This window comes from Phalacrocorax carbo, unplaced genomic scaffold (assembly GCF_963921805.1).
Source record: "Phalacrocorax carbo unplaced genomic scaffold, bPhaCar2.1 SCAFFOLD_54, whole genome shotgun sequence".
In the NCBI taxonomy this organism is placed as follows: Eukaryota; Metazoa; Chordata; class Aves; order Suliformes; family Phalacrocoracidae; genus Phalacrocorax; species Phalacrocorax carbo.
This window is the reverse complement of record NW_026990395.1, coordinates 361,047-381,307: the sequence shown is the minus strand read 5'-3', so window position 1 is coordinate 381,307 and position 20,261 is coordinate 361,047. Positions and strand designations below refer to the sequence as shown.

The 20,261-nt window shown below is 51.3% G+C and overlaps 1 pseudogene; it reads right to left on the bottom strand.

The window, feature by feature from the left end:
- Positions 1 to 3,919: 3,919 nt before the first annotated feature.
- LOC135311146 (ubiquitin carboxyl-terminal hydrolase 42-like) lies at positions 3,920 to 19,180 on the bottom strand (annotated as a pseudogene).
- Between the last annotated feature and the right edge of the window lie 1,081 nt (positions 19,181 to 20,261).

The following is a 20,261-nucleotide window of genomic DNA, read 5'->3' as shown; positions in this document are numbered from 1 at the left end:
ACTGTTCAACAATACTTGGCAAGCTTTCCCGTGATTTATTCCTACCACGCTAAGATCCAGGTTCTGCTTTGAAATACATACAGAAATATGTGTCTTAGAAGACAAAACAAACCCCAGACTAAAACCCCACCCTTTAGACCAAGACCTGAGTCAGCTTTCAGAAGAAAGCTAATTGTGTCTCCAGCACAAGAAGCGTCTGAGGCTGCAGCGCTTTTACGGGGGGTGTGGGGGGTGTGGGGGGGCTTGTCAAGAGAGAGGCAAGGCTTCCACCCTCCCTGTGCCTACGCACAGCCCAAAGCAGGTACAGTCAGAGCGAGCAAGAAGGGGATGGGTTCGCTTTGCCTTTCATTTACTTTAACTAGTTCCAACTAACACTAAGTCTTCCCTCCCACTCCAGGGTTTTTCCTTTTTTAAAAAAAATTTTTTTGAGACATCCATGTTAGCTCATGGTAAGATGCTACTTAAAAATGTAACACAGACGTGCCAGGGAACACAGGAGGCTAAAAGAATGTTAACTTGATTGATGAACATGTGATTGCTGTTTATAGGCATGCCAGTAAACACAGAGAAAAATAGCCATGCAAGCTTCATTCCCTAGCTTCGAAGTAACCAGGGGTTCAGCTAGGGTTGATTCCCCCGGTCTCCTTCCTGCCAAGCTACTTCAAGCATTTTACCCAAATCGCTAGATCCAGGTCCTTCCAATTTCTGAAGTTTCTTTCTAATATCTGGGGCCGATTGTCCCAGGAATATAGAGGCCAATTGTACTGCCTCTTCTGGTTTTTCTGGGTCCAAATTAGTACATTTTCTGGCAGTCACCTTCAGCCTCTCCATAATGGCTGAAGGGGACTCATTTAATTCTTGTCTCAGTTCATAAATTTGTGACCAATTTATTGCTTTTGTCACTGCATGTCTTACACCCAATAAAATCCACCTCTGATATCTAGTCAGCATTCCCCTGGGTCCCAGGACCCAGCTGAAAGTATGGGGACAGAGAGGGAGGAGAACTGTAGGAGAGGAGAGATGCGCTTGGCTGGGGAGAAGCTTCCCTGCCAAAGGGCTGTAGGCAGCCCTGTCCTTGAGCGCGTGCCACGCCGGCCTTTCTTCTGCTTTAACTTCCGAACTGCAGCTGTCTGGACAGCTGTTGGACTTGTCTTTCCTTTTGGGTTTAAGCTTCAGCGCCTACAACCACCGCAGCTGAAGCTGAAATCAGCTTGACTGTCTGGACTGCAAGTGCATACAAGTGGCCACATCCTGTAGTAGGCACTACCACTGACTGGCCTGCTGGTGAAAGACTCGAAATCCTGGGCTTTCTGAGGACTCTGTTGTTGCGAGTAGTGACAGGGAAGCTGTTCTGTTTCAGTGGCTTTCTAGAGAAGGCAGCGAGACATTCTGCTAACAGCACTGGGTCTTGTGACTGTGGAAGCAGGCCAGAAGTCCTTGCCAAACTCTTTGCTGAAGCTTCTGGTAGCTGATTCTTCCTTTCCTATTCTTATGGGCAAATGAAGTAGAGCAGGATAAGACTGTCTTGATCACAACAGGTCAAAAGGCCTTGCAAGGCAGCTGGATGGAAGCTGTTGAACGAGACCGTTCCTGTGGCACTATGTCAGTAGTCAAATGCTAGAGAGGAAAAGGCAGCTCAAAAGAGCAGGGGACGGTGCTGGACCGGTGGGTTATGGGCAGCCGTAGTCGTTGGCTATGTCCATGTTGGCCTCCCTCTGCACAAAAACCTGCAGCTGCCCAGTGACCCCTGCAGGGCCTCCCACTCCCACTCCTCCTGGGCCAGCTTCTTCACGCGCTCCCACTGGGGCCGCTGCTCATGTGTGACGGGCACCGACTGCTCCTGCTCCTCTAGTGTGGTGGGCGCAGCCATGAGACCCCCTCAGGTCCCAAGGGATAACAGCGTGTCAGAGGAAGGGTGTGGCAGCATTTGCAGCTGCTGCTGGATCACCTCCTGTTGAGTTTGGCCCCCCATGGACGACAGGCACAGCCAGCTTGTCTGCTGGGTTTTGGTGGCAGCCCTGGTGCGCACCTTGCTGCTTGATGTCGACGCCAGTGCCACATCCTTCTGCCATCAGCCGGGGCTTGAGGCAGCCAGTGCTGTGTTGGGTCTCGTGGAAACTGTCAGGGACCTGGGGACCCTGGCAGGCATGCTGGGGCTGGCTTGGGGCTCCCAGTCAGGTGGTTGGTGCACCAGCCCAACCACCTTCACTCTGTGTCCCAGCGGGTGGAAACTCTGGATGGAGTTGAGCAAGCACGGCCTCAGGTCAGCGCGGGGCATCCTCAGCCCCGGGTGGGGATGCTGCTCCTGAGAACGCCTGTTCCAGCCTACGGTGGGGATGCCAGCGGCGGCGCAGGGTCAAGGTGGTGGGAGTGGACATGGTGGTTGGCGGGATCGGGCCCGGACCATCATGGCAGGGAGAGGGGGCTCCCATGTCTCACTGGAGCGGTGAGCGCGTCTGCCCCGCCTTGCCCTGCGCCCACTGCTCTGCGCCTTCCTGCCGGGCTGGGGCCTCCCGGGGGCTGCCCCAGGGCACTGCAGTGGCGTGCGGCCCGGTGCTGCCGGCAGCTACAGGGCCCAGGCGGGCCCTGACACTGGTTGTGCTGGCATCAAGCAGTGCTGTGTGTTTCATGGAACATATCGCAGCCCCCAGGCAGCGGGGAGATGGATTTTTCAGCACAGGGTCTGTGGGACCGAAGCGAGTGAGGGTTGCCAGGTGGGGGCATGTGCCCTGTACTCCAAGAGGTAGGGGAGCTTGTGGAGGGAGGTTGTCAAGTCAGTGACACTGGGGATGGTGTCCCCGCCATCCCCTAGACCCACCGATACCACTGGCTCCTTGGGGCAGCTGCCCTCTGCCACATACTCACAGAGGTCAGGGTGCTCATCTATGGCCTCGGCAGTCACACGGGGGACACCGGTGGTCAGGGTGGTATCCTCACTGTCCCCTAGCCGTGCCACCACCGCTTGGTCCTGGGGGCAGCCACCAATTGCCACGTATGTGGAGAAGTTGTGGAGATCATCGAGGAACCTGGTGTTGGCGAGGCTGTTGGGAAAAGCAAGGATATTAGTGACCATGTCCTCACTGTCCCCCAGCCCTGCTGCCACCACTCAATTATCAGAGCAGCTGCCCTCTGCCACATACTTGGAGCGGTCAGGGAAATGGTTGAGGAAGTCGGTAGAGTTGGTGACATCGTCAACGGAGACCTTGCTGTCCCCCAGCCACACCACCGCTGCTCTCTCCTTGGGGTAGCTGCCCTCTGCCACGTACTTGGAAAGGTCGGGGAGCTCGTGGAGGAAGGCGGCGAGGCTGGGGCTGTCAGGCCCATCGGGGGCGGTGTCCTCGCTCTCCAAGGTGTCAAGCCAGGAGAGCACCTGGCTGGCGGTGGTGTCCCCTGCCAGCTCAGGACAGGCCTCAGCAAAGGCATCTGGGCCCTGCTCGGGCAGGTCCACAGGCTTCTCCGGCGCTGCTGGGGTGATCTCTGCTGCTGAAAAAGCAAACAGATCCAACCCAACCACGGGGCGATGCAAGCTTTCCTTGGCACAGGGCACCCACCTGCAGGCTCTGCCACCCACTAAAGCTCACCTTTGGCCTTCATCCTATTTCTGCCAGTCAGCGGAGCCAGGGCGGTCTGGTGGGGGCTGGCAGCAGGGACGCTGGCCTCGACGGCCACCACATCCTTCTTAATGGCCTCTGACAGCTTCTGGGTGCTGCTGGGCAGGGTGTGGAGCACAGGGGGCTCCTGGACCCACGGCTGAGCCGCGGGCTGGCACCATGGCGGGGTGCCAGGGTGGGCAGGGACGCGCAGCAGGTTTATCTTTGGGCTTCTTTTTCTTCTGGACCATCTTGTAGTTTTTCATTCTCTGGTCACCTCTCTTTCAGCATTTCTCTTCTCTTTCACTTTTGCTTCCTTCTGTGAGGGTTTATTTTCTTTTGCCATTTCTGAGTTTTTCATTTTCCTGGGAAGACTCCTCAGAATGTGAATGAGCTGACACAGGTGGAAGTGCGTGCCTTTCACGAGAATGTTTTCCAGACTGCTGCGGAGGCACTGATCAGTGATGCAAGTTTGCTCTGTGGCTGCTGAAGTGATGTACATCTTCCTCTCTAGAGAGGCTGTGTGGGGCCATCTGCTTTTGCAGTGATAGTCCTTGTGTGACCTGTTGTCATAAGCTTGACTCCATTTGTCAAAGTCTTTGTCACAATGAGAGGACTTTCTCCCTCTGCCATCTCTTGTTCCATGACAGCAATAATAATTCACGGCAGTATCTGCATTTTCTCCCATCTCTGTGGTTCACCTTGTATCTTTCTCTGCTCCAAGTTCCCTCTCCTTTGGAATGATAATACTTATTCCTGTCTTGTTCTGCTCTTTCTCTGCTTCAGGATCTATGACGAGAATCTTTTCTTGAGCTGCTGACATTGTTTGGACTGTTTCCTTCATTATGGGAAGATCTGCACTTGCTTTCGTTGCAGTACTCCTGCTTGTGATGATTTTGCTGGTTGGTTTCCACACTGCTAGAGCACCTCCTCTTGTGGGAATGATCATCTGGTTTGCTTCTGGCTTCTTTCTCCTTCTCCCTCTCTTCAGTGTCCGAGTTTTCTCTCTTCTTTCCGTAGTGCTCTCTGTCAGTTTCACTCAGAGTCATATATTTCTTTCTTATATTTTTTCCTTATATTTTTTCCTATGTTTCTCTCCTTCACATTCTTTATTACTCAGTCCCTCGTTTTCTCCAGCAAATTGACTCTCCAAACTTTATCCAGCTTTGTAATAGAAGAGTCATTAACAGGTGGTACCTCTACATAGATATTAGAAATGTGCTTTGGATCTTGGCATTTATCTCTAATATCTAGAGATGCAAGTTTTTGGAAATACATTCAATGTCAGACTTCAGAGATGAAGTTTGCCCTGATTTCTTTCTGTTCTCAGGAGCCCCTTCGATGTACAAAGGGTTTTCTTTTGAAAGGAGTTCAGATTCTTTTGATGTTCTCAATTTGTCTTTGTCTCTACTGTCTTCAGACTCACACTGCCCAAGGAATCAATCTGCAGTGTCTGAGGAGTTTTTCCTGACCTTGTGCTGACCATTGATTTTGGGATGCGCATTCTCAGCTTTTCTGATAATACTTTCAGCAACTTCTTCTTTGGTAGAGATCATTCCAGAATCTGATTGAGTAAAAAGTTTCTCCACCTCAGAGCTGAAGTTGGAAGAAACCTTCCTGGATTCTCCGTAGGCAAACAGCGCTTCCATCGCCACAGTTTCCATACGAGCATCATCCTCAGAAGATTTCTGAGACCTGGGAGCACTGCCCAAAATAAAAACGTATTTTTCACTTGAAAAAGTCCATCTAAAAGATGGATGGTAGGAGTAAAATCCCCTTCAGTAAAAAAATTGGTGGCTACTGGAAAACTCTGAAAGGCATTCCCTTTAGCAACCTATTATTACACCTTCCTCTGCTCACAGAGGCCGTGTTTTCTTCCTTAATTCGGCAGTATTGCATTAAAACCCCACACCCCACACATCTGTCTGCCTCCACTCACTGCTCCGAATCACATCAATAGCCAAAACCCCCAGCTAGAAACAAGTAAACGCATGGATTTCCCTCTCCCTCCCAAACAGGAGAACAGATGGTGGGAATTCACATTCACACATCCTAGGATGGATAACAAGGGAAAAAGGGTGTGGGGGTGTGCTCCCCCTCACCTGATCTTTTGCCCCTGGCTCTGCTCGGTAAGTGGCTCAGAGCATGATGAGCTTTGAAATCGTAGCTAAGTGCCATAAAGAATTGGCTGTGTGCACAAAATCCTTTAGATACAAACTGTTGAACAAGCCTGGGACTAGGACTGGATCCAGCTGCCCCCAGACTCCTCTCTGAGAAGGAGTTCAGAAAGCAAGGGGGTCCTTTCTGACCCTCGTGACTCAACAGGAGGGTCTCCCTGACAGTTTGTCTGACCGTGTCCCTGTGCAGGAAATAATCAAGTGAACATGGCCATCAAATCTTGTTGAACCACTGTTGCATTTGCTAACAAATCTTGTTAACTCCTTGTAATATATTAATAAAATAGATACTTTTGCTTCTCTCTTGTGCCAGTCGATGTCACATGTAGCTGAGTCGCTTTGAAGGCAGAAGCTGGACCCTGGCTTCTGCACCTTTCTGTGATGTCCCAGGAGTCTGAGTAGGTGCTGGGGCTCAAGAAGGCCCTTGATTGTGCCGGTGCTTGTTATGTTTTTACTTCACATGGGTATACATATATGTATATTATTCTTGGATGAAATAGAATAACGCAGCAGTTATTAGTAGTTAAGAAAGGCTCATAGGAGTAGAGACTAACAGCTGAGAATTTGAACAAGATAATAAACAATCCTTGGGCCAGAGAGGAGGCTATTAGCAATGACTGCCCCATTGACAAGGACCTCCTAAAAGAATACAAATCAGTAGAACTTCAAGGACTGACAGTGGGAACATCCTGCTACAAAGAAGGGTGTGAAGATAAGGGAAGGCCATAAATTGTCAGCAGTCATAGCAGGGAACATGTTGGCCCAGAAGGCAACGAAGTGTGGAAACCAGGTGAAAGGTAATTCCAGTAGAGAAGAACAACAGCTGTCCAGACACACGCCATGAGGAAGTTAAAGCAGAAGAAAGGCCAGCGTGGCACACGCTCAAGGAGAGGGCTGCCTATAGCCCTTTGGCAGGGAAGCTTCTCCCCAGCCAAGTGCATTTCTCCTCCTCTCCTACAGTTCTCCTCCCTCTCTGTCCCCGGACCTTCAGCTGGAAGATCTGACTGCAATTCAGAATAATTCAGTGATTATAGCACTTCCAACGCCTGGAAAGTGAACTGTCCCAGGAGCCTGCCCTGCTCCTCAGGTTCTCCCTTCAGGCCCCGGATTGGGGAAAACAAGAGTGCCTCGTACACCGTGGGAAGACTTAACTTCAGTCGGCGAAGCACGGGTTTATTTCAGCTACATAGTCCAAGGAAGATGAGCACAAGGAGCAGACAAGAAGCTGCACCTTGGTGGCATGCCACAGTTGCCTACTCAATGAGTCTAAGCTGCCACTTGGAAAAGGAGCAGATGTTCCCAGGAGTGGGGGGTAACCTGAGGGTAACAAATGTCCACGGCAATTGGAAGCCAAGAAGGTCTAGGAGGGTGCACTGCACCAGCTCCTCTTCCCTGTGGCTCCTGGAGTTCCATCTTGCCCCATACACTTCCTTTCAAATGGTACATTGGAGGAATACAACTCCAAGGAGCTTGCTGATTCTGTGAGCCAGGAGGAGGCCACAGGCTGCCGGACTCTTTGACCCATACTCAGCCCCAGCTTAGAAATGCTGTGCAACGCCCTGCCCCCCACTCTAGAGAAACAATTTACGTAGGCACCAAAGTCCTTTGGAGCTCTGGAGACACTGTCTCCAGGGAACGCTGTCCATGAAACATGGTCCATGCTGACTGCTCTGTGAAGGATTGGCACAGGCAGCTTGATGAAGACTTGTCCCTGGCTTCCTGGCAAGGGCCAGCAGTTTCCCAGATGGTTTTCAGGCTGGAAGGAGAAGAAACTACATTCACATGGAGAAGGGTGGCCTGGCTCTCATTGCTGCTATCAGCATCAGAGGATTAAGAACTGATTTGGCCAACCAGCTCTGCTCTGAACCGCAGCCAGTACCTTTAGTCGGACCCTGCAATTACGGAACAGAGAAGCAGCCATGGGAATTCATGCGTCACAAGCGCCCTTGAGCGAGAAGCACTTGGATGGCAGGGACCTGGGTGCGCTACTTGTAGAAGCTCTCTGGCCTCTCCCAGTGCGGAGCAACTCGTCAAGAACAAGAAAGGGATGGTGTGGCTGAAAGGCACCTTCCCAGAGCAGGTGGCAACTAAGGGACCACCTGGACGAGCCTTTCCTGTAAGGGGAAGCCATTGCTCCCCCTCATCCAGTCCCACCTCCTCCCACTGGCACCAGCCAACTCTTCAACTTGTGCAGGCAGCTCAGGGGCAGTGCAGGACAGCTTGCAAACACAGCGTGGGGCCCTCCAGCAGGGCAGGCTCGCAGCACCCGCTTGTGCTCCCTAAGGGCCCCCGCGACCTCACGCTCTAGACCTCTGCAGGCACCTTTTCCATTTTCCTTCCGTGCCACACTGACAGTTTTCACACTGACTGGGAAGACACAGACTGCAGGACCAAGTGACCCTGTTAGAAGCTTGTGCAGAGGACCTGGGGCACTCCGGGGGAGGAAATACTCAGCAGGGAGACACAGGAGGCGAGCAGGTCCATGCAAGAAGGCAGGAAATGAAAGCTTCAAGGAGCAAAGGGAAGGGTAAAGGCAACGCTCAGCAGTGTGCTTGGTTCCTCCTCCCAAAAACCTTTGTTTCTCAGTTTCTTAGTGCTCCTACCTCAAGAATAAGCTCAGAAGACCTCACGTAATCCAGCAAGGGCAGGGAACAGAAAAAGACTTTTCCTTTCGTATTCTGTGCCGAGAGGAGGTGCGGAGGCAGAGGCTGCACCCAGCTGCTCCGACCCCAGCCCTCTGCCACATCTACGTTTCTTGCTGAATTCAGTAAAGGAGTTGGGTGTTGGCTTTGCAGCACCTCTCTCTGCCTACGGGCATTTGCTCAGCGGGAGGCAGTGCGGGGGAATTAATGACCCCTGCCCACACCACGGGTGGCTGAGCTGGGCTGGGGGTGGCTTATATACAGAAAAATGTATTTTTTTTTTTATAAAATAATACTATTTCAGTATTAGATTTATATAAATATATTTGTATTATGTGGATGTCTATGTATAATATAAATTACATATATATTCATACATAAATACATATGTACCTACATATCCCACCACAGAATCCACACAGGGAAATGGAAGGGGGGTGTCAGGAGGGACTGGGATGAGGGAGAGGGGTGACATGACCCCAGGGCCCAGGACTCACTGGAGTTCCTGCTCTCTGCACTGCCACGCACATGGCACAGCTCAGGCACTTCTGTCTCTCTCGGTCTGTCTGTCCATCCCTCCCTCCCTCCCTCTGCTGCAGCCCCGCTCACCCGACTGCCTTCCACCTCAGGGCACCCACGGGTGCCTCACAGCTCGCACCCCACGAGGCCGCCCCGAGGCACAGCCCAGGGAGGCCGGAGCGGGGCCCAGGCCCAGCTGGCTGCTGCCAGGACAGGCCCAGGGGCGGCCTGGGGCTGCGGGACAGGCCTCGGGGCAGGGGCTGGGGCCGGGGCAACATGGCCGCCCGGCAGCCCCTGCCCCAGGCCTGCAGCTCCCAGCATGCCCTGGGGCGCGCCTTCCCGCCCCCTGACCCTGCGCGGGCACCGCGCCCCCAGCCCGAGCCAGCCGCCCCCCCGCAGGCCCCGAGGGAAGCAGGGCCGGCTGAGCGGGGGATACAGGCGGGAGAGAGGGGACAGGCGGCAGCACAGAGGGGAAACAGGCGGCCAGGACGCGGCGACAGAGAAAGGAGAAGGCCAGGGAGCGGGGGAGAGAGGTGTGGGGAAAGGAAAACATAGCAACAGGCTGCAGGACAGACAGGAGGAGTCAGGAAATACAGGCGGGGAGTCAGGCAGAGAAGAAAGAGGAAGGGAAAAAAGAGTGATGGGCTAAAGACAGAGAGGGAGGAAATAAATAACAGGGACAGGGAACTAGATAGAGAGTGATGGGGAGAGCAAAAAGAGCAGTTCTGGGCAGCTGCCCCAGTTCTTGATCAATCTCTAGCGACTGCCTTACCAGGAACCTCAAGAAATATGCTGCTTGCAGAAGACCTGCCCTGGGCCCAATCCTACACCCTAAAATTAGGGACAAGCATCGCCTTGCAGAGGGGCCAGGACTGGGGAAAACAAGCCCAGCTGAGGGGAAGAAAAATCACCCAGCTGGTTTTTGCTGGTTTGCTTGTTGGTTTTGCTTCTAAAGAAACCCGAGGCTTTTCACCACTGGCAATAGCATTTCACCCAGAAGGAGGTGGTCTGCGGTGGAAATGTTGGTCTCAGATTGCCTTGTGTTCTCCCTAGCCCTTCTTCTGTGAGCAAGGTCTCTCAGCTCTCCCGTAGGAGACAGGTACAATTGAGAACAAGTGCCCGCATTTCAGATGTTACCACCCTCTTTGCTCTCCAGCCTGGCAGGGGGAGGAGGAGCCACAGCCAGGCAAGCTGAAGAAGGAGGGGGATGAGGCAAAGCTGGGCTCACAGACCCTGTGGCAAAACAACCCCACCCCTATCTGCAGCCACTTTCTGAGGCAAAAGCAAGGCAGAAGACTGCTGCCCTAGAAGCAGTCATGCTGCGGTGACTTTGCCTCGTTAGATGTCTGAGCAAGAGGACAAGCCTGAGAGCAGTTTTTGTCTGTGCCCCGTACAGCTGTAAGCCAAGCAGCCAGCTTAGCCATGATCATGGTGGTAACTCCCTAAACGAATACTTGCAAGGCTCTGAAATACAAACAAGCATCCTCCTACCCTATAACCGAAGCAGTAGCACACGTGCACCCCTGATTTCCAAGCAGGCAGTGGATGTTCCCAACCGGCAGTAAGGAGAAAAGGCAAGCTTTTATTATCCGTTGTTACTGTGTTTGGAGATGAGGGCGTGCTAAGGCAGCAGGAAAGGCTTAGTCTGGCCAGTCACAAGAGACTTGCTTTTCAGACTTAGCCAAAAGAAAACAGGTACGTCGAGGAAGAAGTTCCCCTCTAGCCCGTGGGGGATTTGCTGCTGCACAGGTTGAATGTGAGCCTGCTTTCCAGCACTTTCTCCTGTGACTGTTTTTTGCAGAAAGAGAGGCAGGAGGGACCAGGCGCTGCATATACTGATGTCCTGGATGGTTGTGTTGGTTGCTGAGTCAGTCTTCCAGATCAGAGGAGCAACAGGTAAAGCCTGAATATACCATTGTAATTTTACCTCAAAGGTGTATATTCTGCTTGGGTGAAATGGAATAGGGCAGGAGTTAGTAGTGTTATCCTGAAAAGCGGGTTTGTTTGTTTGCTTCTGCCATGCTTTTTGCCAGAATGAATTAAATAAAATACCTCCGAACTGTGTGTAGTTTGGCATTTTGCACACTGGGTGAGGGAACCCGCTCATTGGGATAAGAGTAGAAGTTAAGAAAGGATCACAGTTAGGAGTGGAAACTAACACCTGAGAATTTTAACAAGGTAGTATCTAATGCTTAGGCCAGAGAAGAGGCTATTGTCACCTCAGACGTGTCCGTATATGTATATTATTCTTGGATGAAATAGAAGAGCGCGGGAGTTATTTGTAGTTAAGGAAGAATCATAGTCAGGAGTAGAAGGTAACACCTGAGAATTTGAACAAGATAATAAACAATGCTTGGGCCAGAGAGGAGGCTATTAGCAGTGACTGCCCCATTGACAGGAACCTCCTAAAAGAACACAAATCAGTAGAACTTCAAGGACTGAGAGTGGGAACATCCTGCTACAAAGAAGGGTGTGAAGGGAAGGCCCCAACTCAGTCAGCAGTGATCAAAGGGAACTTCTGGCCCCAGAAGGCCCTGAACAACTGGACATTTGCCCACGCAGAGTCACTGGGGGAGAGGTAATTCCGGCAGCGGGAGATTGCGACCCCCGACTCAACTGAGGGATGAAAGGGCTGACCCCCACCCCACTCCTCTTGAGCACGCGCAGTGAATTAAAATCACACTGTACCTTTAAACTTAAGCGGCGGAGATAGAGACCCATGGAAGAAGGGGGTGCCCGGCCAGGTCAATGATTATGTATTAGAGAGGCGCGGTGTGTTAACTTCCATGTATGAATGTCAGAAAGGAACTATGGCAGGTGTGCACGCTCGGAGGAATCATCCCGTTTGCCGTGCGGCAAAACGTCGGGCAAAAGCGCGTTGGTTTGGGGATTATTATTTTTTTTTTTAACTGCCGTGTCTCTCTGACGCGCCTCAGCTGGTACCAGAGTCGCTGTTTATTTTCCAAAGCGCTTTAGTGGCAGGGAGCCCCCTCCCAGCCCCCCATCTTCGGGACTGCGTGTACCCGGCAGAAAGTTCCCACTGCTCAGGGAAGGGTTTGAAGCCTGTTTGCACAAACGTGCCAGGGGAATGAATGGTCGTGGTGGGGGCTGGGGGTGAGGGCATTACTTCCATAGCCCTTTAGGGTAAACCTGTGAATCACAGCGGGTGTTGTTTTTGTTTGCAAGGAAGTCCCAGTAAACCACCACATTCTTAGTGTAACTCGTTTGGCTCATTTTCCACAGCCAAAAGCACTGATTTCTGGGTCACCATCTCAGCAAGTTGGTCGGAGCGAATGCGGTCGGTGAGCAGGAGGGAGCGAGCAGCCTGTGCTGGCCCCGGGGTTGGGAAGCGGCAGAACCAAAGTGTCCCCAGTTCTCCCCGTTTTAGGCTGAAGTACGTACTGACGCTGTCACTTGGGGCACAGTTGAACCCCCGGCGGGTGGGGAGCACCCTTGGCGCCTGCCTCGGCAGTCCCCTGGGTTTCACCTGCCGCTTCAGCCCAGAGCTTGGGGTTGATGCTGTGTTCGAGTGGCGCTAAACCCTTCCCGTGCTCTGAGACACCTTTGCACGTGAAGGCTTGGGGATGCTGTTTGCATCCTAACAGGTGGCGTACGCGGAGGTGGCGCTGAGGGAAGTGTCCCTGTGGAGTAATCGCTGGAGGTGATTTATAAATGAAACTTATGTTTTTAGAAAAGGTACAGCATGGAAGAAGCTGTCAGGGTGAAGTGCAGCTGCTATGTGAGGAACCCATTCCACGGAAGGTCCCCAGTAGCCATAGGTGTCGGCAATGCCAGGAGACCTTGGTGCCCTGACTCTAAGAGGAGTTGTCCGGAGGGTGGAGCCGTGTGGAGGCATCGCGGCCAGGCTCTGTGATAAATGGGAACTCGAGGTACTGTCACCGAAATCGGGAATGAGCCTCCTAACACCAATGTGGTGTTAAAAGGCAGGCATTCTTTATTTGCGGCGCCGGGTTTAATTGTGCCAGTTAAGCACATGCTTCATATCCATATTCATTCACTTTCTGATAAAAGATACACATATTCATTATATGCAGACATCATTTGCGCAGGCCTATCATTAGCGCATGCCTGTTGGTGTCTCCGGGTGGTCGTCAGGGGTCTCTGGATGAAGGACATACTCTTCCTCCCTGTGTCCGCGTGTTAACCCTTGTGTTTGCGCAAACTCAGTTCTGAGATTACGCACGTGCTGCCCGTGAGGGCTGCTCTGTTCTGGTTTTGTGTCTGCTCTGCAGTTCCTTATCTTTATGGCTCTGTACGTCTGCTTTCCTTAAGGGCAAATGTCATCGTGACTTTGTTTAGGTCCTTCGCATCTTGAGGCCTCTCTGACTCCCTAAAGCAACAAGGTTTTGTCACCGTGCAGGCTGTTCTTGTTTCGGCTACCTCATTATCTTGGCTAAGTTTTGGCTCCGGGTGCCAGCGTTAGTTGATCTACTCTAGATTGTATTAGTAACTCCCAACCGTTTATACCCTGAATCATTGTTACCAAAAAGTGAGGCTTTAATTTAATCTTTAAAATAGAATTCATACCGTAAGCACTAAGAGTGAGGGTTTGGGACCTAAAAATTAGGCTTTGACCCTGTAAGGAGGGGTTCTGACAGAAACACATTATCTATTGCATTAAGTATTAACTAATGACTTTCTGCATACGTCTGCTATTTCAGTTAGAGACCCTGGAAGACGGGGAATGAGCCCAGCTTCTGAGCAGAGAGTAAAACTTCCACTTTAGAAAAGCCTTTGCCCAAGCCATTTCTGACGGGGATCTGTCAGCTGGCGCACAGAGCTGTGACTGACAGCATTAGCCTAACCTTAATTTCAGCTGAGGTTAGGGCATGGCCTGCTGGCAGGTTTTTCTGGCCAGTCACTGGAGTGTGTTGGATCCAGTGCAGGAGCCTGGGCGTGAGCCCTGAGGCTTCAGAGTAGGTGGAGAAGTGGCTGTGCCCTCCTCGTAGTTTAGCTTCTGGCAATTTTTAGTAGACATGGAACAGAACGAGCAGGAATGTTTCAAGTTCATGTATTTCTCCTAAAAACAGGGGTAAAATTTCCTCCCCACTGGGCAACTGTTTCCCAGCTGCCTGGACCAGGCACACAGGTGCTCAATTAAAGCGCTTCATTTTGATTCTGTTCCCCTGTTTGAATAGACTTTTCTCCATAGTGTGCTGCACATTTGTAACTTTTGTGATGTCCTGGGTGTTTGTCTGGCTCTGCATTCCTGTTTCTTCTTCTTTTTTCTGACCCTTCAAAAAAAAAAAAAAAAAAAAAAGAAGAGAAAGAACCAAAGGAGCAGCGTGAAATTGCCTGCTGACTCAGCCCCCTCCAAGCCGTTCGATAGCGTGGTTTGCTGGAGCTGTTCCAGTGTTTGTCGTTTCATCTCCTTTAATCCTGGTTAGTTAATGAAGTGGATTCTTCTCCACATGCCAGGCTGGATGGCAGAGAGGACGGTGGCTTGGTACAAATTCACCATCCCTCCCGTTTTTGCAGCAAACGGGGCTGCGGTTCAGCAAAGCCACTCATGGTGTGTGAAAGCAGGGAGTGGGGGCTGCTGGGAGGAGTAAATCCAACAGCACCCGCTATGCAAACGCTGGGCTGAAACCATGTGTGAAGGCAGCTACGATGCCAAAAGTGCCATAAAATACCTTGTGATGCTCTGACTTCTTTTCCTTGGCCTCCTACAGCGCTTATCAGTTTACTGCTTGCCCCTCTTTGGGCTGTTTACCTGGTGGTCCTGTTTAAAAAAAAAAAACGAGTACTTTTTCTCTGCAGCCGAGCTGAGTGTCCAGGTGCCCCTTTCCAGCATGCTCACAGCTCAGGCTGCCAAGTGCCGTGGATATGATTTAGATCCCTGGATGTGTGAAGAAGGGCGTTTATTCCCGTGGTGAATGGGGTATTCCTGGTGTGCTTACCCCAAAAGTATCTGCCCCTTGGCTTGAAGGACCAGGAAGTTTCTCTAATATTAAAAGCAAAAAAAGCCCTGTGAGATTCAGCTGAGTAAAACCTTTGGTAAACTTAGTAGTTAAAATGTGACTCCTTCTGCAAGGCGATACCTCCCATGAAATACCACATTTTCAGGTCCCCAGAATTCTTTATTGCTACCCTGCAAGGCTATTGACTGAAACATTTTTCTAATTTTGATTTCTACATTTCCATGAGAATAAAAATTGGCATGAGGAGAAGACAGAAGCAATACATTTTTCTGTCCTAACTTTCTCCAACTGTTTTAGTTAATGGCCAAAGAGCAGCTTGAAGCCAAAGCCACGTGCTCAGGTATTCAGAGCTGCTGTAACTGTGTTTGTTTCACAGTCAAATTTCAATCTATGAATATGCTGAAGCTGGAAAATTAGGATCACCTTTCCGTATCTGATTGCTGTCAGGGATGAGCTCGGGCCACCTAGGTTTGGATCATAGGATTAGGGTCAGACCAATCTGCTTTGAATGACTTTTTGCTTGCTAATTATGTAACCTTGGCATCAAAGTGCCTTGGTCATGGAATGGGATCCTCCGTGATCCATCTTGCACCAACCAAGAGGATGGTTCTGCCTTAGGGGCATAAGCAGGCTTATGGCTGCTGATCCAGCTGGGCTGAGGGCAGGTGTCGAGGGCTAATTATTCTTTAGGAAACGGGTCTAAAGGATGAATAAACCATCCTATGTCAGGAGTGAGTTTATGTCACTAAAGTGAGCCTGAAGGCCATCAGGCCCAAGAACGACACTTCCAACATGCCCCACGTCCCTCCATGGGGAGACTTGTGAGCTTGAACCTTTCTTTGCATCATTAGCCTATGGGAAAACAAAATCCTCCAGCCCGTGGCAGGGTTCCCTGTCGTCACTCGTGGAACAAACTGCCGCAGCTGGTAGATAAAGTGAAGAAAGAGGGATTTCCGCTTTCATGCTCAGTCTTTGGGGCTGCCCGTCTTTGCTGCCCAGAGGTGTTCATTTATTTCAGCTATTGCAGCCTGCGCCTTCGGTGCGGCCTTCCCCCCTCTTTCCTTCAGCCCACGGAGGCTGCCTTTGGGCCACCCAGGGTCACTTGGGCAATCGGGTTTATCCCCATTTCTGCTCCCTGTCTCCCCTCCTTGCTGGGTCTCCCAGGGGTGGTGGACAGACTCACAGAAATAAAGAAATGGAGACCCAGAGGCTGAACTGTGCACTTTTCAGCACACGCGCATCTCTGCCAGATCAGCCCCCCGTGCAACACGGGGTGTTGCGGTGACCCCACACAGAGGCCTGCGCTGGTTGTTGTGACGCACCTGGAGGGGTGGCCATGCTTTGGTCGCTACAGGTTCAAAGCCACCCTGGTAGGTCAGCCAGAGCCCTGACTGTAGTGTGCCCGGCTGCCTGTCTGCAGTACGGCCTGCCTGGCTGCAGGCAAGGCTTCCCCCGGGCAAGGAGGAGCTCTGGGCACCTGGAAGCGTCAGCAGGGCAAATATAGGATACGTTCCTTTTTGAAATGCCCTTTCATTCTCTGAGACCTGCTCTTATTTGCTCATTTCCATTTCTTTCTCCCGTTGCAGAATACTTGAGGAACGAGATGGCCTTTGTGGGAGGGCTGGTGTTTGGGAGTGGAGATACCGTTGACCTTTCCTGTGACAGCCACGGCTCTTCTGTGTCTGTTTTCTGGTTTAAAGGTGGTATCGGGATCGCACCTCCCAGCAGAGCTCGTGCTGGGCAGAAGCTGTTGAAGATAATCAGTGTGTCATACGATGGCTCGGGGCTGTACAGCTGCAAGCCAAGGCATTCCGACGATGTCCTGGGAATCTTTACAGCCAGAGTTAGAGGTGTGTACAGAAATACAGCTGTCTCGGGGATCTTTTCTTTATTCTATTTTTAAATTTTTGCCCCTTCACATGTTCAGTACCGCCGGTGCTTTGCGGTGTTCATCGGTACTGGGCAGGCCTCTGCCTCCCTGGTGACTCCTGGCAGTGATGAGACTGACAGCACAAACCGGTCGAAGCTTGCTTGCGTGCCCATACCCAATGTTAAAGCTTGACGGTAATGCTGAGAGAGGCTTAGTCACGGTGCTGGTCAGATTAAACCCCAAATCCCCGCTAACACTCAACCAGATGCAGTGTGACATGTGCCTTTGGAGTCTTTTGTGAGTGAGTGAACTGTGGCTCAGGGAGGTTGAGTGAGTGACTTTGTCTACTTCATGTGACAAATCAGTGGCAAAATTGCATGTAAAAGCTGGAGGTTCCTGAAAACTGTTTCGCTGTTGTGGCCGATAAATGTCTTCCCTCCATCCTGGTTATCACAAACTACTAGTTTGTTTTGGCAGCAGCTACTCTGTAAGCTGTGTATATCTCAAATATGCGCTTCACCAAAGGTGCTTACTGAGATTCACACGTAGCAAAGAAGCGCTGTGTCAGCAAAGCACGTGCTGTCATTTGCTTGGCCACATTGTCCATGACGAGGCCAGTGGGAGAGAGCAGCTCCAAGCTGCCCAAGCCCGGATCAGTAACCAGGGAGTGTCAGAAGGGTCTGTTGTCCCCAGGTAGCTGAGCACTGCCACTGAGCTCATCTCCCTGATTTCAGGCTGCGGCATGGGTAGAAGGGTACTCATGGCTGTGAGCAGATAGAAAGCCTCCTGATCACACCGATGAAAAGCCTGATTTTTCAGAAGAATTAAGCCACTGTGGATCCAAGCTTTTGAAAACTTTCCTTGCCCTTGTGCTGTTGGAGGTTTTTCAGGGATCCCCGAACAGCAGGTCCTTGTCTCCACAAGTTGAGTTCCCTGAAAGATTAAGGGGCTCTGTCTGAAAATCTAACACAGAGATGTTTGGGATTGTAAATCCCATCCACTCCATAAAGGGCTTTCCCTTTTGTGCCAGAAATTTTGTGTAAGGGAGAGACTCAAACCATTGTGAGAATAAAAGCTTGTTTCAGCAAGAATTTTGGAGAGAGAGAGTTTTGGAGACAGAATGGTGAGAAGCCTTTGCTGGTGGGGTGTTGTTTTACTGGTGTGGAGGAGAGAAGACTTGAGTTGGTCGGAGCGAGTCCCCAAACCCCTGGGCCTGTCGCGTGGGCTGCCGACGTTTCCGCAGCTCCCCTCGTCGGGCGGCTGTTTGCAAGGGGTGTGTTTGAGCACTGGGGGTTCAGCAGCCGCCGGGCCCTGGCCCTGGGCAGCCTGCTCTGGGGGACCCTGCCTGCGCAGGGGCTGGACCAGCTGCCCCCAGGGATTCCGGAAGGCCTTTCTCTCCCTTGTGACTCCGTGACTCTGGAACTGGTGCTGCGAGGGGCCGGCGCTGTGGGAGCGCTGGGAACGTTGTGTTCCCTGGGCTCTGCCTCTGTCGGGACGGCTGCGTGTGCGCTCTGCCCTGAGACACTCGGCGCCTGCGCCCGCCTGTCCAGGTACGCCAAGCAGTGTGCAACAGAGCACACTTTCAGGAGTGACGTGAGGAGCTTTTGCTAGCTTGGCCGCGTTGGAGAGGGACTGCAGCTCCTGCATGCAAGGATAGTCGTGTTAGAGAATAACTCGGTTTTTCTCCATTTCTTCTTCTTTGGCTTCTTCCCTCTCTTTGTCCTCTTTCCTTAGACAATGTGACCCGAGCAGTGTCAGGCAATGCTGTCCGTTCTCTGGTCACCAAGTAACGCTCCCCTGAGATCACTTTAGCTTCCACATCTGGCTGAGTGAAAGAATGGCACGCGTCAGCCTCAGCCTTTCTCAGGGAGAGAGTGAGCCCCTACGAGCAGGAGGGAGTTCAAAGGTGACTGAGTGTGCCTTGGGTGCTGCCCTTTCTAAAAGCGAAGGGGTTTCTTGCAGCTCTCCTTGCAAAGCGAGTGTGTGGTTTCACACGTGCATGAGCTAGCAGGACGGCTTACGGCCACAGAATGGAGATGGGCAAATCCCCTCTCCTGCTCCCCGGTGCAGTGTCCTGCCTCCTTCCTTGTGCCCGCTTTTATGCTTGCTGGCTCTCTCTGCAACCCCGTTTCACTCCCTAACCTGGTGGGAAACTCCCTGCTCTTGTGGGAGCGTTCCCTGTCTGCCTGGGGAGTTAATGTGGCTCCTGAGGAGCTCTAACACGTGTGCAGGTCAGGGCAAGGGAAGGCACAGGAATGCAGGAGTAGAAGTAAGGAGCAGAAGGAGAGATGGGGCGGCAGCAAGGCCTCTCTTTTGGTGGCACTGAAGTCAGCCTGGTTTGTGACATCACATCTTCAGCTGGGACTGACCGTATCTTTCGCTTTTTCTTCAGTACGCCCGTAACATTGTTGGCCTTTGATCTGACTTTCATGTACTGCATGTCAGTCAAAAGTGACATCCCAGAACTGTGACGTGGCTGTATGTGATTCTGCTCAAACATGTAATTTCTCAAGTTAATTTTTTTTTAACTATTTCCCTACTACTTTGATTTCCCGGTAATCCTTGGTTTAACTTAGCAGGATGATGCAAGTACCACACCCTCATAACCAGGTCAGTATATATAGTGTTCAAAATTCATTATAGATTCTATCTCCCTGCTTCCATACTGCCAAGCACATGCCTAGAATAAAATGTTTACAATGCCCGTGGGCTCACTCGGGGGAACCTGGGCACGCCTGATGCGCCAGCAGTTTCACCTGCTTTTATACGCAGTTAATGATGTCAGCATGATGTACTGCTGTAGTGCAGTACTTGATGTGCTGCAATGGGAACTGGTTGTGGAGCACCTCCAGAAGTGTGGGGAGTGTCTGACAGGCCTAGAAATGGCTGTAAAATACGGCAGAGGTGTGGTAAGGACAGGCAATGGGAAGGAAAGGACTGGAATAGGGATTATGAGGCTTTAAATGTAGAAAAATGCAGTGTTTCAAAGTGCTGTGTTATGTTTCCATCATAAGTGTATGGACAACTACTATGTGATTCATGAGCTATGAAAGGCTGTATTGCTTGTAAGGTGAAAATATCAAGAGCACATTTTGTGGAAGAGTTTGAGAATGAAGGTCGTTAAGAACGTCGTATTCCTTCATGCTCAAAATAAACATGCCAAAAGTGAACAAGGCATAAACGATGTGTGAAATCTACTAGAAGACAAGGGACCATAAGGAATAAAGTATGAGATCAAGGGAAGGGACAAATGGAAAGTTCTCCCTATTACTGAGAAGCTTTTGAAAAGATGATTTTTCTCAGATCGCATCGTACTAACCTGCGTGAGTAGACTTGACCTCAGCGTCTTGGGCTTTTTTCCCCTGTTATTTCTCTTGTCAATACCTCCGCGTCACTTTTTGTTGGTGATCTCGTAGGCATCAGAAAAGCCAAGGATTCTCCTTTTGCTCTGCTGTGAGATGCAAACCTGTCCCGAGTGCCATTTTGTTAAGAGGAGGAGCCACAGGAGGTGGATGGGAGAT